General features: G+C 47.6%; 1 protein-coding gene across 4 annotated transcripts in view; it reads left to right on the top strand.

Moving 5' to 3' along the window:
- The window catches only part of FAM107B (family with sequence similarity 107 member B), a 278,237-nt gene that overhangs the window by 184,871 nt on the left and 83,047 nt on the right, over positions 1 to 10,319 (top strand). The window contains exon 1 of one of the 4 annotated variants that reach the window (XM_074405006.1): positions 6,194 to 6,211. The exons of 2 other annotated variants lie outside the window; for them this stretch is intronic. The gene's annotated coding sequence lies outside the window, so the exon portion shown is untranslated. Of the gene's footprint in view, positions 1 to 6,193; positions 6,212 to 6,778; positions 6,942 to 10,319 lie in introns of those variants that run through there. One more of the 4 variants, XM_039478778.2, reaches the window with a different exon arrangement.

Below are 10,319 nucleotides of genomic sequence, written 5' to 3' on the forward strand. Positions count from 1 at the left end.
TATATTGCTTAAATGCAGAGATGATTTGTTTACTCACTAATATCTATCATTAAGGTATCTTAATATTTTTGACAGGATGAGCACTTAAGGATTTTCCCCCCTCTCTTTGCTTTTTAGAGATTTTAGTTTTAATACACAGGAAGACGCTCAGGAAATCCTTTTTTCTGGTTTTGGATTCATGTAAAGAAAAAAAAAAAGACGTCAAATGCAGATCTTTGCAACATTCAGTAGTTGTTTATGTGAGTAACAGCTGTTTCTCCTGATTCTTAGTGATGTTCAGTTACAAATTAGAGCCACCATTTCATAGAGTCCCTTTGATTTTAAAATCGTGAAGAATGAAAAGCAAGTGTTCTTTAAAAATGAAATTAAGTATTTTAGGCAATACATATATTAAATGTTTGGAAATTAAAACTCTCCTGAATTTTTAAACTCTCTAGAATTAGCAAAGTACTCAGTTACATTATGAAATACAGCTCTGTTTTGGAGCTTGCAAAATGCTTTTGTAGCGGGTAACTACCGCAGGGGACAATATTCATCGTTACTATTGGTGCTGTTAGCATATTTAATGAAGTAATTCCATTCCTGTGCTCACAAATGCACATGCATGGAGGCTCTTTTAATGAAACAGCTTATCATCTGGTGTCTAGCACATTCTTTCAGATTTGGGCATATCATTTTGATCCTTGCTAAATACTATTAATTTAAAAAGGTGCTCACGTGCTATATTTGCTTGGCAAACCACACAGCTTTTCACAAAAATTTTCAGCAAATGAGTTCTCTATGTCTCCTTATTGAAAAGCATTATCTTCCTGGGTTATGGAACATTGCGTTAATGTTATGCAACAAATTGTGCAAACTAGTTAAGCAAAATAAAGGAAATACTATTATATTCACATGATTATGCTGTTTAAGTGATATGATTAGGATGCCTATATTCCTCACTTTGTTTTCCTTTCCCTATTTTTTTCAGTATTCAGGTCATCAGGGTTCAATGAAGACTTAGTAACCATTGAACTCCGTGGGAGCTCACTTAACACTCAATAAGTATTAATTCCTTCTTAGGAATTCCTGGTTTACTGCTGAGCGCCGCATGTGATGCCTCTCCAAGGCGTCTACCTTCTTTCTGTCCACTCTCACATTCCGTGTTTATATTGAAGAGCATCTGTCTGCCTATCCTTACATCTATCGCAGAATTCTAAGATAGCCTCCACAATTCTGGCCCCTGGTGTACACACATCTTCTCCGGATACTCAGTCATACACTAATCTAGGGATTGCCGAAGTGAGGAAGGTCTCCAGTCAGTTGCCTATCAAGATAGGAAGATGATCTGGGTATGCCTGATCTAATCACATGAGCACTTTAAATCTGAGCCTAGAGTCCAAGATGGTTGAGTCAGAGATTGGAAGCATAGAAGGCTTTGTTGAGACACTGCTGACTGGAAGATGGCGAGGGCCACAGGATGAGGTTTCTGGGCAGCCTTTAGCAGTGGAGAGTGGCTCCCAGCTGACAGCCAGCAAAGAAACTGGGTCCTCAGTCCTATAACCGCGAAGAACTGAATTCTGCCAGCAATCTGAGCGACCTTAGAAGAGGACCTTGAGCTCCAGACGAGACGAACTATGAGCCCTGCCGAGATCTTGATTTTGGCTTTGGGAGGCCTTCAGTAGAGACCCCAGTCATGCCATTTCTGGACTAAAAAAAAAAGATGACCCAGTATATGGGTGTTATAAGTCACTAAGTCTATGTTAAGATGTTACGCAGCAGTAGGTAATCTAAAACACTGACTTAGAACCCAGCCAACCTTAGTTGCACTGAGTCCCAAAGCCTTTGCTTTTTCTTGTCCCCATCTTTTTTTTTTTTATTTAAACCAAAAACAAAGAAGCAGAAATTCACTCTTTTCTTTGACCTATCCATTGAGGACATGAGGCCAGTACCACTGTATTCAATCTGTTCTCGTGGGTCTTACGTTGAATGGCAAAGAGCTTTTGTCTTATCATCAGAAAGATTTCCCTTGAGACTATTGTGAGCACCTGTTACTTTACCCTCCACTCTGTAGTTCTTCACGTCTGATTCAGAGGCAGATTATTTGCAAGGATGGCCACAAGAATCCTTCCTCTCCTACTACTGCACGCACGCCCTGTTGCAATATGACTACTGCTTCTATCATCAAGGAGGGTCAGTTTCCCCACACCTTGGATTTGGGCTGACCTTGTGACATTTTTAGGCGGAATGCAGCGGAATTCTATCATTCTGCTATACTGATATGTAATGATAGTAAGGCCAGAGCTCCAGGGGCCTGACCACTTCTTCTTTTGCCCTCCTGGACCAGGCTGCTATGTGAGGAAGTCCCAGCTAGCCCGCTGAGAGGCCATGGAAAGGGATCTGAGATGCCTGAGCTGACAGCTGCCGTCAACTTCTGGACTTTGAGGCCACTCAGGGCAAGCCAGCCCCTGGCCAACCTCCCAGTTGACTGCAAACGCATGACGGAGCCAAGCTAATGCCACAAGGGGCAGAAATAAGATCTCCCAGCTGAGCACGTCCAAATTGCTAACCCACAGTATTGCGAGCAAATCATGTGTTCTTATTTTAAGCCACTAAAGTTTTGAGGTGATGTGTTACACAGCAATCGATAATTGACCCAGAATCAGAGGGCATGGCTTAAAAATGGGATTTTAAAATTAATATTTTATTTCTTTTTGAATGGACGACGATTCGAATGTCCATGTACACAGTGCAAAATTTAAGATACAAAAGAGTGTACATGTCAAAACAAATTTCCCTCCTCTAGGGTATTAAGTTTTTCTCCTCTCTCTGGAGCTCTTCAGCCTGGCAGTTAGGGTATAAAGTAACAATTTTAAGATTATGCATGAGGAGAATGACCAAAGGAGAAGATATAAAAGCAACATGTCATTCCAAGTTGATTTGCTTTGTACTGTTTTATATCCCCAAATATTCATTTCTGCTTTCTTCAGTTTTCCTTAGGGATGAATTTATGAGGTCCTCAGATGTTAAAGCAAAAGGGTGAGGTCATAGCAGAGTGTATGGGTGACCCTGTAGGTTGCTGCTGTGAAATGGAAAATTATTATGTATGTTTTCCAGTAATTCGAGATCTGAGAATCTATCACCAATGATGGGTTAAATGACTCAGAAACCATTCAGAGGAGTGTTCCCTTTGTACTGTAAGGGAATCAGTATTTGTATTGAAAGCAAATCAGTAAAGACCCTCTAAGCCACCTGATAAACTGTGTCAGCCCCGGAACAAAATCTTAAATAGAGCCCAGCAGGCTATGTAGGCCACTAATTCCCCTGACTTTTTCCAGAGACCTGTCTGCATTCAGAATGTAAAATCCACAGTATATCAGACTTGAGCTAAGGGTCTGGTGTTGCCTGGTGTAACCCTGGGAAGTACCAGGCTTATTCATTCAACAAACGTCTATCACACACAGTGTGCTATGTTGCAGACACTGTGGAGGATGGTGTGGAAACAAACGGAAATACCACCATAGCTCATAACCTTCAAGTTCTTATTTCCTGGGATCCACCCACGGTGGCTCCGGGCATCCCAAACCAAATTGGGTACTTGATCTTACCTGTATTAGAATCCCACTAAGATTCCTAGGGATATGAAATATTCAGCCTAAAAGAGCAGATTTAATATATTGCTACTGGCCTCCTGTCTTTTGTTTGAATTAATAAATTCAGAGTAAATATTTGCTCTTTACTTGTTTTTGGTTAAAAATTATGGTACCTGGTGCAAAAGGTAGCATCGTGCTTTGAGCCTGTAGCCATTTATACTCCAGAGTATGTAACGAACCTTTGTTTCCATTTCTCTCACGGGGTAGGGAAAAGACCGTGGTCACTTCTCACATTGAGACACTCTGCACATGGCCTTGTATCATAAATGTTCGTCCAGGCTACTTTATGTGGAGAAGTCAGGCTCACTGCTGAGTTGGGGTTTACCAAGGTTAGAATCTAGAATCCAATGCATGCTGCTCCTATTCATCTGATGGAGCTGCCGTAACAGAATACCCCAGACTGAGCGGCTTAAACAAGGCGTTTCAGTTTCCCATAGTTCTGAAGGCTGGAAGTCCAAGATCAAGATGGCAGCAGGGTTGGTTTCTGGTGAGGCCTCTCTTTCTGGCTTGTAGTTGGCTGCCTTCTCATCGTGTCTTCATGTGGCCTCTTCTCTGTGTTTGGGCAGAGAAAGGGCGAGTGGGGAGAGGGACAGTGGGGAAGGAGAGAGGGAGAGACAAGGAAGGAGGTATTTGGTGTCTCTTCCTCTTTATGTAAGGCCACCAGACCTATGAGATTAGGTCACACCCTATGACCTCATTTAACCTTAATCACCTCTCTTTAGGTCCTGTCTCCAGTCACATTTGGGGTTAGGGCTTCAACATGTGAATTATGGGGGTACATGGTACACAGTTTAGTCCAAAACACTTCTCATATGCCGGACGTTACATTAGGCAAGTGGATATGAAGATATGTATGTATGTCAAGCACAAACTCTGGGCTCACAGAGGCACATATTTATGATATCGGGCGATTATGACAATGTCATGCCAGGTATGGGAGGGGCAGAAAAGATCCATTTAGTGTGAGCAGGTCAGGAAAGGCTTTCCAGAGAAGGCTGATTCTCAGAGAAGGGAGGAGCTCTTGGGGATTGGTGAAGGTCTGGTAGGCAGAGGGGAAGCCGTGGCAGAGCAAAACAAGGCCCTGTGTTCATTATTCAACCCAGTCTTCATCAAAGAAGGTGGGGCCACTTAGGAAATAGGGCACTCTGGGGAGCTTGGACTTGGTCATGCAGCAGGCAGCAGGCATCCACTGACGTGTTTCAAGCAGAGGAGGAAACTGAGCAACTGGCACCTGGAAAGTTGAGAGGAAAAGCATGTGTTAGATCAGAGGCTGGGGCCACTTAGGCAACCCCTGCCACCATATTGTAACAGAGCCCAAAGGCAAAAGTGGCAATGCCAGCGGAGGGGAGGGATGTAGCCAGGAATTGTGCATATTTCATGGGTGTTGGAGTTGATACGAACATGGGGAGGGAGGGAGACAGTTTAGGCTGGATCCTAGGTTCTGGTTTGGTGACTGGTGTCGCCATTGTCAAGAACTGAAACACAGTTCAAGGACAGGAACCACAGGGAACACCATGCATACAGGTCCTGCAGTTCAGTTTCCTGAGCTGGGAAGGAGTTTTTTTTTTTTTTCTCTCTCTTTTTTGGAGACAGAGTCTTGCTCTGTCGCCCAGGCTGGAGTGCCGTGACGCCATCTTGGCTCACTGAAACCTCCGCCTCCTGGGTTCAAGGATTCTCCCGACTCGGCCTCCCGAGTAGCTGGGATTACAGGCTTGCACAACCACGTCCAGCTAATTTTTGTATTTTTAGTAGAGACAGGGTTTCACCATGTTGGCCAGGATAGTCTCAATCTCTTGACCTCGTGATCCGCCCGCCTCAGCCTCCCAAAGTGCTGGGATTACAAGCGTGAGCCACCACGCCCAGCTTGGAGGGAGCTTCTTTAAGTTCTCTGGCTGTGATTCCACCCCACAGTGGGCTCCAGGGACCCAGGGATGGCCAGGCACTTTCACGGCTGGGGGGGCTATGGCTTAGAGCAGGGCATGTGATAGATATCTTAAGAATAAGTAATTTATTTACCACAATCCTTAACTGATGTAACTTCTCTGTATGACTATGACCCAAACTGTCTTAGTCAGAAAAATTTCCCAGTAAATGAGGCCTTAGTCATCTGTTGCCAGGACAATTAAAAAACTTCTCATCTAAAATCCACGAACCTGTTGTCCCTTTTGCTACACTGAAACAGACACTGCCAGAGTCCCTGGTTTTCTACCTGCTGTGATTCAAGTAGATGGTAATCTCAGAGACAGGGCTGGCCGGAGAAGCTCTTGTAAGCGAGCTGAAGAAACGGAGATCAGAGGGCAAAGGACAGGCAGAATAAGCCCTTTCTTTTTTGCATATTTAAATCTCCAATTACCCTTGGATGAAGGGAGGGGAGGAAAACGGGTGAATCCCCAGGTCAGTGGGTTTTGGGCCCTGGCTTGACCGGAAATTTGTGCAATTACAGCAAATGTCTCCTTTTCCTCCCTGATTCTGCGTTTTCTTCCAAGAGGAATCGGCAGGATTTCTGTGGTGACGGCCCCTGAGCAGCGCAGGCTTGCGGGGGACAGGAGCCGGGACACCCGGGCGCCAGACGCTCTCGGGTACTTGAGTGTGTGAGAGAATGGGGAGGGGGCGCGGACAGAGAGAGAGAGAGAGAGAGAATGAGACGGGGGAGAGAGAATGAAAGAAAATGAGAGAATGAGGGAGAGTGAAAAAGAATGGGAGAGAGAGAGAGGAACGAGAGAGAAAGCGATTAAGGGAGAGAGAAAGAGAAGAAGGAAGAATGAGAGAGAAGGCGGGCGGGATGGAGAGCGAGCGAGGGAACGAAGGAGTGAGACGAGAGAGGGCACTGAGCGCGCCGGCGCTTTGCGGCCGTGACCCGCGCGGCCTCCTCCCCACTTTGGCGGCCGTCCTGGGCCGCCGCGCTTCCCTTCCAGCTCCCGCTGCCCCGCGTTCCCGAGGCCGAGCGAGCGCGGGAGCCCGGCTGGCGCCCCTCCTGGCCCGGAAGCCCGACCGCTCTCGGTCTTCGCTCGACGGGCGCGAGCCGGGGAAGGAAGGCGGGGGCGGGGCGGGGCGGGGGCGTGGCCTCAACGTCCCCGCCCCTCCAGCACCGTCCCCGCCCCCCGCGCCCCGCCCCGCCACTTAATTCGGACGCACTGGGCCGCGGGGAGCAAGAGCCGCCCAGAGCCGGGCTTGCGGGCTGGGCCGTCGCCGCCGCTCGAGCCGCCCTCGCGCCGCCTCCGGCCGCCGCCGAGCAGTCGGGTCTCTGGGCGCCGCCGCGGGCGCCCAGAGCGAGCGGGGAGGGAGCCGCGCGCCTTTGTGCGCGCCGAGGTAGGTTCGCCGCCTCCCGCACTTACTTTGCACACAAAGAAGAGGGGCGCGGGGAGGCGGGCGGCGGCCCGGCCCGACCCCGGCCCCGGGGACCCTCTCGGCAGGCGGCTGGGCGGGCGGGGGTCCCCGTGCGCGGGAGGGCGGGGGGCGTGCAGGGACCGCGGGTCACCCAGCGTGGCGCCCGGGAGGTGCCGGGGCTCGGGGCCGACGCGCGGCGGGGACGGGCGGGCGAGGGGCGCCGGCGAGGCGGGGGCCGCTGCGGGAAGGGGCCCGGCGGCCGGCCGGCTCATTGTTGCCTCCTCCGCGCCGCCGCGGGGTGCGCTGCCCGGCCGGGTGCGCCAGATGCCCGCCCTCGGCGCCCCTCGCCCCGCGCCGCCTGGCGTGGACCGGGTCGCGCCCCGACGCCAGCCCCCGCCAGGCAGACAAAGCCGGGGCCGTCGGGGGTATGCGCCGCTCCGAAGGTGGCCGTGACACTGACTCCAGTCCGCAAGTAACTTTTCCCCTTTCGCCTATTCTTTTTCTCCACTGTTCCAGTGAACCCAGCATAGGTGGTGGTGTGACACACACAAGGGGTCCTAAAATTGGGTTCCCACAATTCCCTCCAGGCATCTTTAGGTACTTGGAGGTGGCACCGTTGCGTATGGCCAAGTGTTAGTGTTGCGTAGGGGATGGTGTCCGCGGCGTATGAAGTCTGCAAGAGGAGTTAGGTTTGAGAGGATGAATTGAAGATCTCGTTCTCTGCTGCGAGGTACCAAGCCTCCCCTTCCTTCCTCCCAAAGATTTTACTCAGTGACAGCGGAGCAGAGTTACTTGATAGGATGGGTGCGATTTTGAGAGGACGTAAAGAAAAAGGAAATGAGGCCTGTTCGACTTCACATTCTTAAACTTGAGATTTCTTGCTATCAAGTACATCGGTTTTCTCCCCCAGCCACGTTTTCCTTACATCACTTTGGAAATTCTGTCAAAGTGGCTTTAAGTTGAAAGAGTGTCTGGGCTGCCTGTCCAGAGATTTCTTAGCTCTGGTAGTTTCTGGTTTAAAACTTTTCATTAGAAAATTTTATATATTAATTAATAGAAAAAATATAGAAAAAAATCACTCATGAGCTCATCGCCCAAACACACCCTAAGGATGAAGGCATCTTTGCTTAATTTATGACTTGGCAGCCATAGTGTGTGTGTGTGTGTGTGTGTGTGTGAGAGAGAGAGAGAGAGAGAGAGAGAGAGGGGAAGAGAAAGACAGAGGGAGGGAGAGAGGGTGGGGTGGTAAATGAGAGCATTACTGGCCAGCCATATCAGCCTAAAATACATTGAATCATGATAATTCTGCAATATTGGTATACCACTTACATCTAAGATTAATACGGACAAGTTGTTTTGAAATACATTTTCTTATAGGCTTGCACATACATAACCACCTGTACAGAAGGGAGAAGAAAGATACAGGAAAAACAATGTAAATTTCCACTTTATTTGGAAGAATGGACTGACAAAAAAGTTACATGGACTACTATATTTTTGAATTTAGGAGTCATTTGGGATTGACTTTTGTCTTTAAATGAAATCTTTCATTTAAATATTTGTCTTTCATTAAAAATATTTAAAAAGTTAAACTGTGTTGAGATTCATGAGATGTATGTGATGGGAAGGAATTCTTGTTTATGGAACAGGGAATAGCTGTGATTGTACAACTGGATGCATGCTGGCTTCTTAAAGACCTCACACTGAGAAAGTAAAAGAAGAGTTTCCCTGAGAGTCGTCAGTTGTGTTGAGTGCGTATGTTCTTTTAAAAAAAAATCGTTACTAAGCCACAGATTTGGCCACTGGACGCTTTTGTTATTACATACTTTTATTTTCCCCTTGTAACATTTTTGGACTTTCGAATTCTCTAATATGCAAAACAAAAAGAGGACTTCAGACAACCGTTTAGAAGTAGGTTGATCATTGGGATGATGCAATAATTTTTGAAGTTAGAAGAATTTACAAGAAGGAAGTTGTGGGTTATGTAAACTCAGGTGCATTTTTGTTGTAGTTCCTAACACTTGGGGCTCCTTAATTTGCACTCACACGAAGGGGAGCGTACTAGTGTGGTAGTGGCCTGTGAGTGAGTGAGTCATACACACGGTCCTCTCTAACGATCGGCATTTCTTCAGGAGTCATGATGCTTTTCTACGTGCAAAAGTCAAACAAAGGTCCAATAAGAAATGTCACAACCTCCTACCCCAGGGGACTGGAGATACCATTCCTTAGATGGTTAAAAGTGGACTTGGTTTGCGCTCCTGAGAAATTGATAGGAGAAATCGTGTTCTGATGTGGGAGGACGGGCCATCATTGATTCATTCCTTTGACTCTTAATTGTTTAAAATGTCACAAGTAAAGGTGGAAAGGATTTTTACTGATTTTCTTTAGGATGGTGGAGAGGTAGAAGACTTCTCTCCTGACGGAAAGAGGGAACACAGTAGATGAGGGATATGGCTTAATGCTATTTCTAACTTACATTCTGCCCCCTCCCTCCAGAGTTCTGTGTGCAGGTGTTTTGAGAAAATGAGTTGGGGAGTTTGGGTACGTGAGATCTAGATTTTGAGCATTCGTAGAAGGCCCCGGTTCTCTGGGGGAGTCGTCACTCTTCTTTCAGCCTAGAGAAGGTGGCTGTGGGTGCCAGCATGCTGCGAAGCACACTCGGGGGTGGGAATGCTGCCGTGGAGTGGGATGTCCTCTGTGTGCGTCATGGGGTCGAGTGTGGCCTTGGGATAACCTTATGAGATCTTGCCGCATTTCCTTGTATAGTTCCCTTGTCTAATCATGGCCTATTTTTGCTTTTCCTTCTTGAAGCAAACCATTTTTCTCCCGTTTTCCTTTCTAGTTCAAGAAGGACTGAGCCTGATCCATCTGACCATTGCCTCACCATAAATACTTAGGGAACATGCTGAAGAGGAATGGACAGGCTTACCTATCTTCTATCACTTATGCCAGTACCCCCATCAATGAAAGAAATAAGATTATTTGGCAAGTTGGCTTAGATTGCCATTTAGTCATGGTGCATGGACAAGGGGCTATTTTAAGGTTAACGGGAGGCTTTGCTTGTCATTTACTCTCCATTCACTGGACATTTAGTGCCTGTCTTGTGCCAGGCACTGGGCTTACTGCTGTTAACAAGACTGCAAGGCAGGTGAGGAAGATACTTAAAGAACTGGGCTGGGTACAGTGGCTCGTGCCTGTAATCCTAGTCTTTGGGAGTCTGAGGCAGGTGGATCCCTTGAGGCCAGGAGTTTGAGACCAGCCTGGGCAATGTAGTGACCCTCATCTCTACAAAAAATTAGCGGAGTGTGGCGGCGTGCTCCTGTAGTTGAAGGTGCTCGGGAGGCTGAGGCAGGCAGATTG

This window comes from Saimiri boliviensis, chromosome 8 (genome assembly GCF_048565385.1).
Source record: "Saimiri boliviensis isolate mSaiBol1 chromosome 8, mSaiBol1.pri, whole genome shotgun sequence".
NCBI lineage: Eukaryota > Metazoa > Chordata > Mammalia > Primates > Cebidae > Saimiri > Saimiri boliviensis.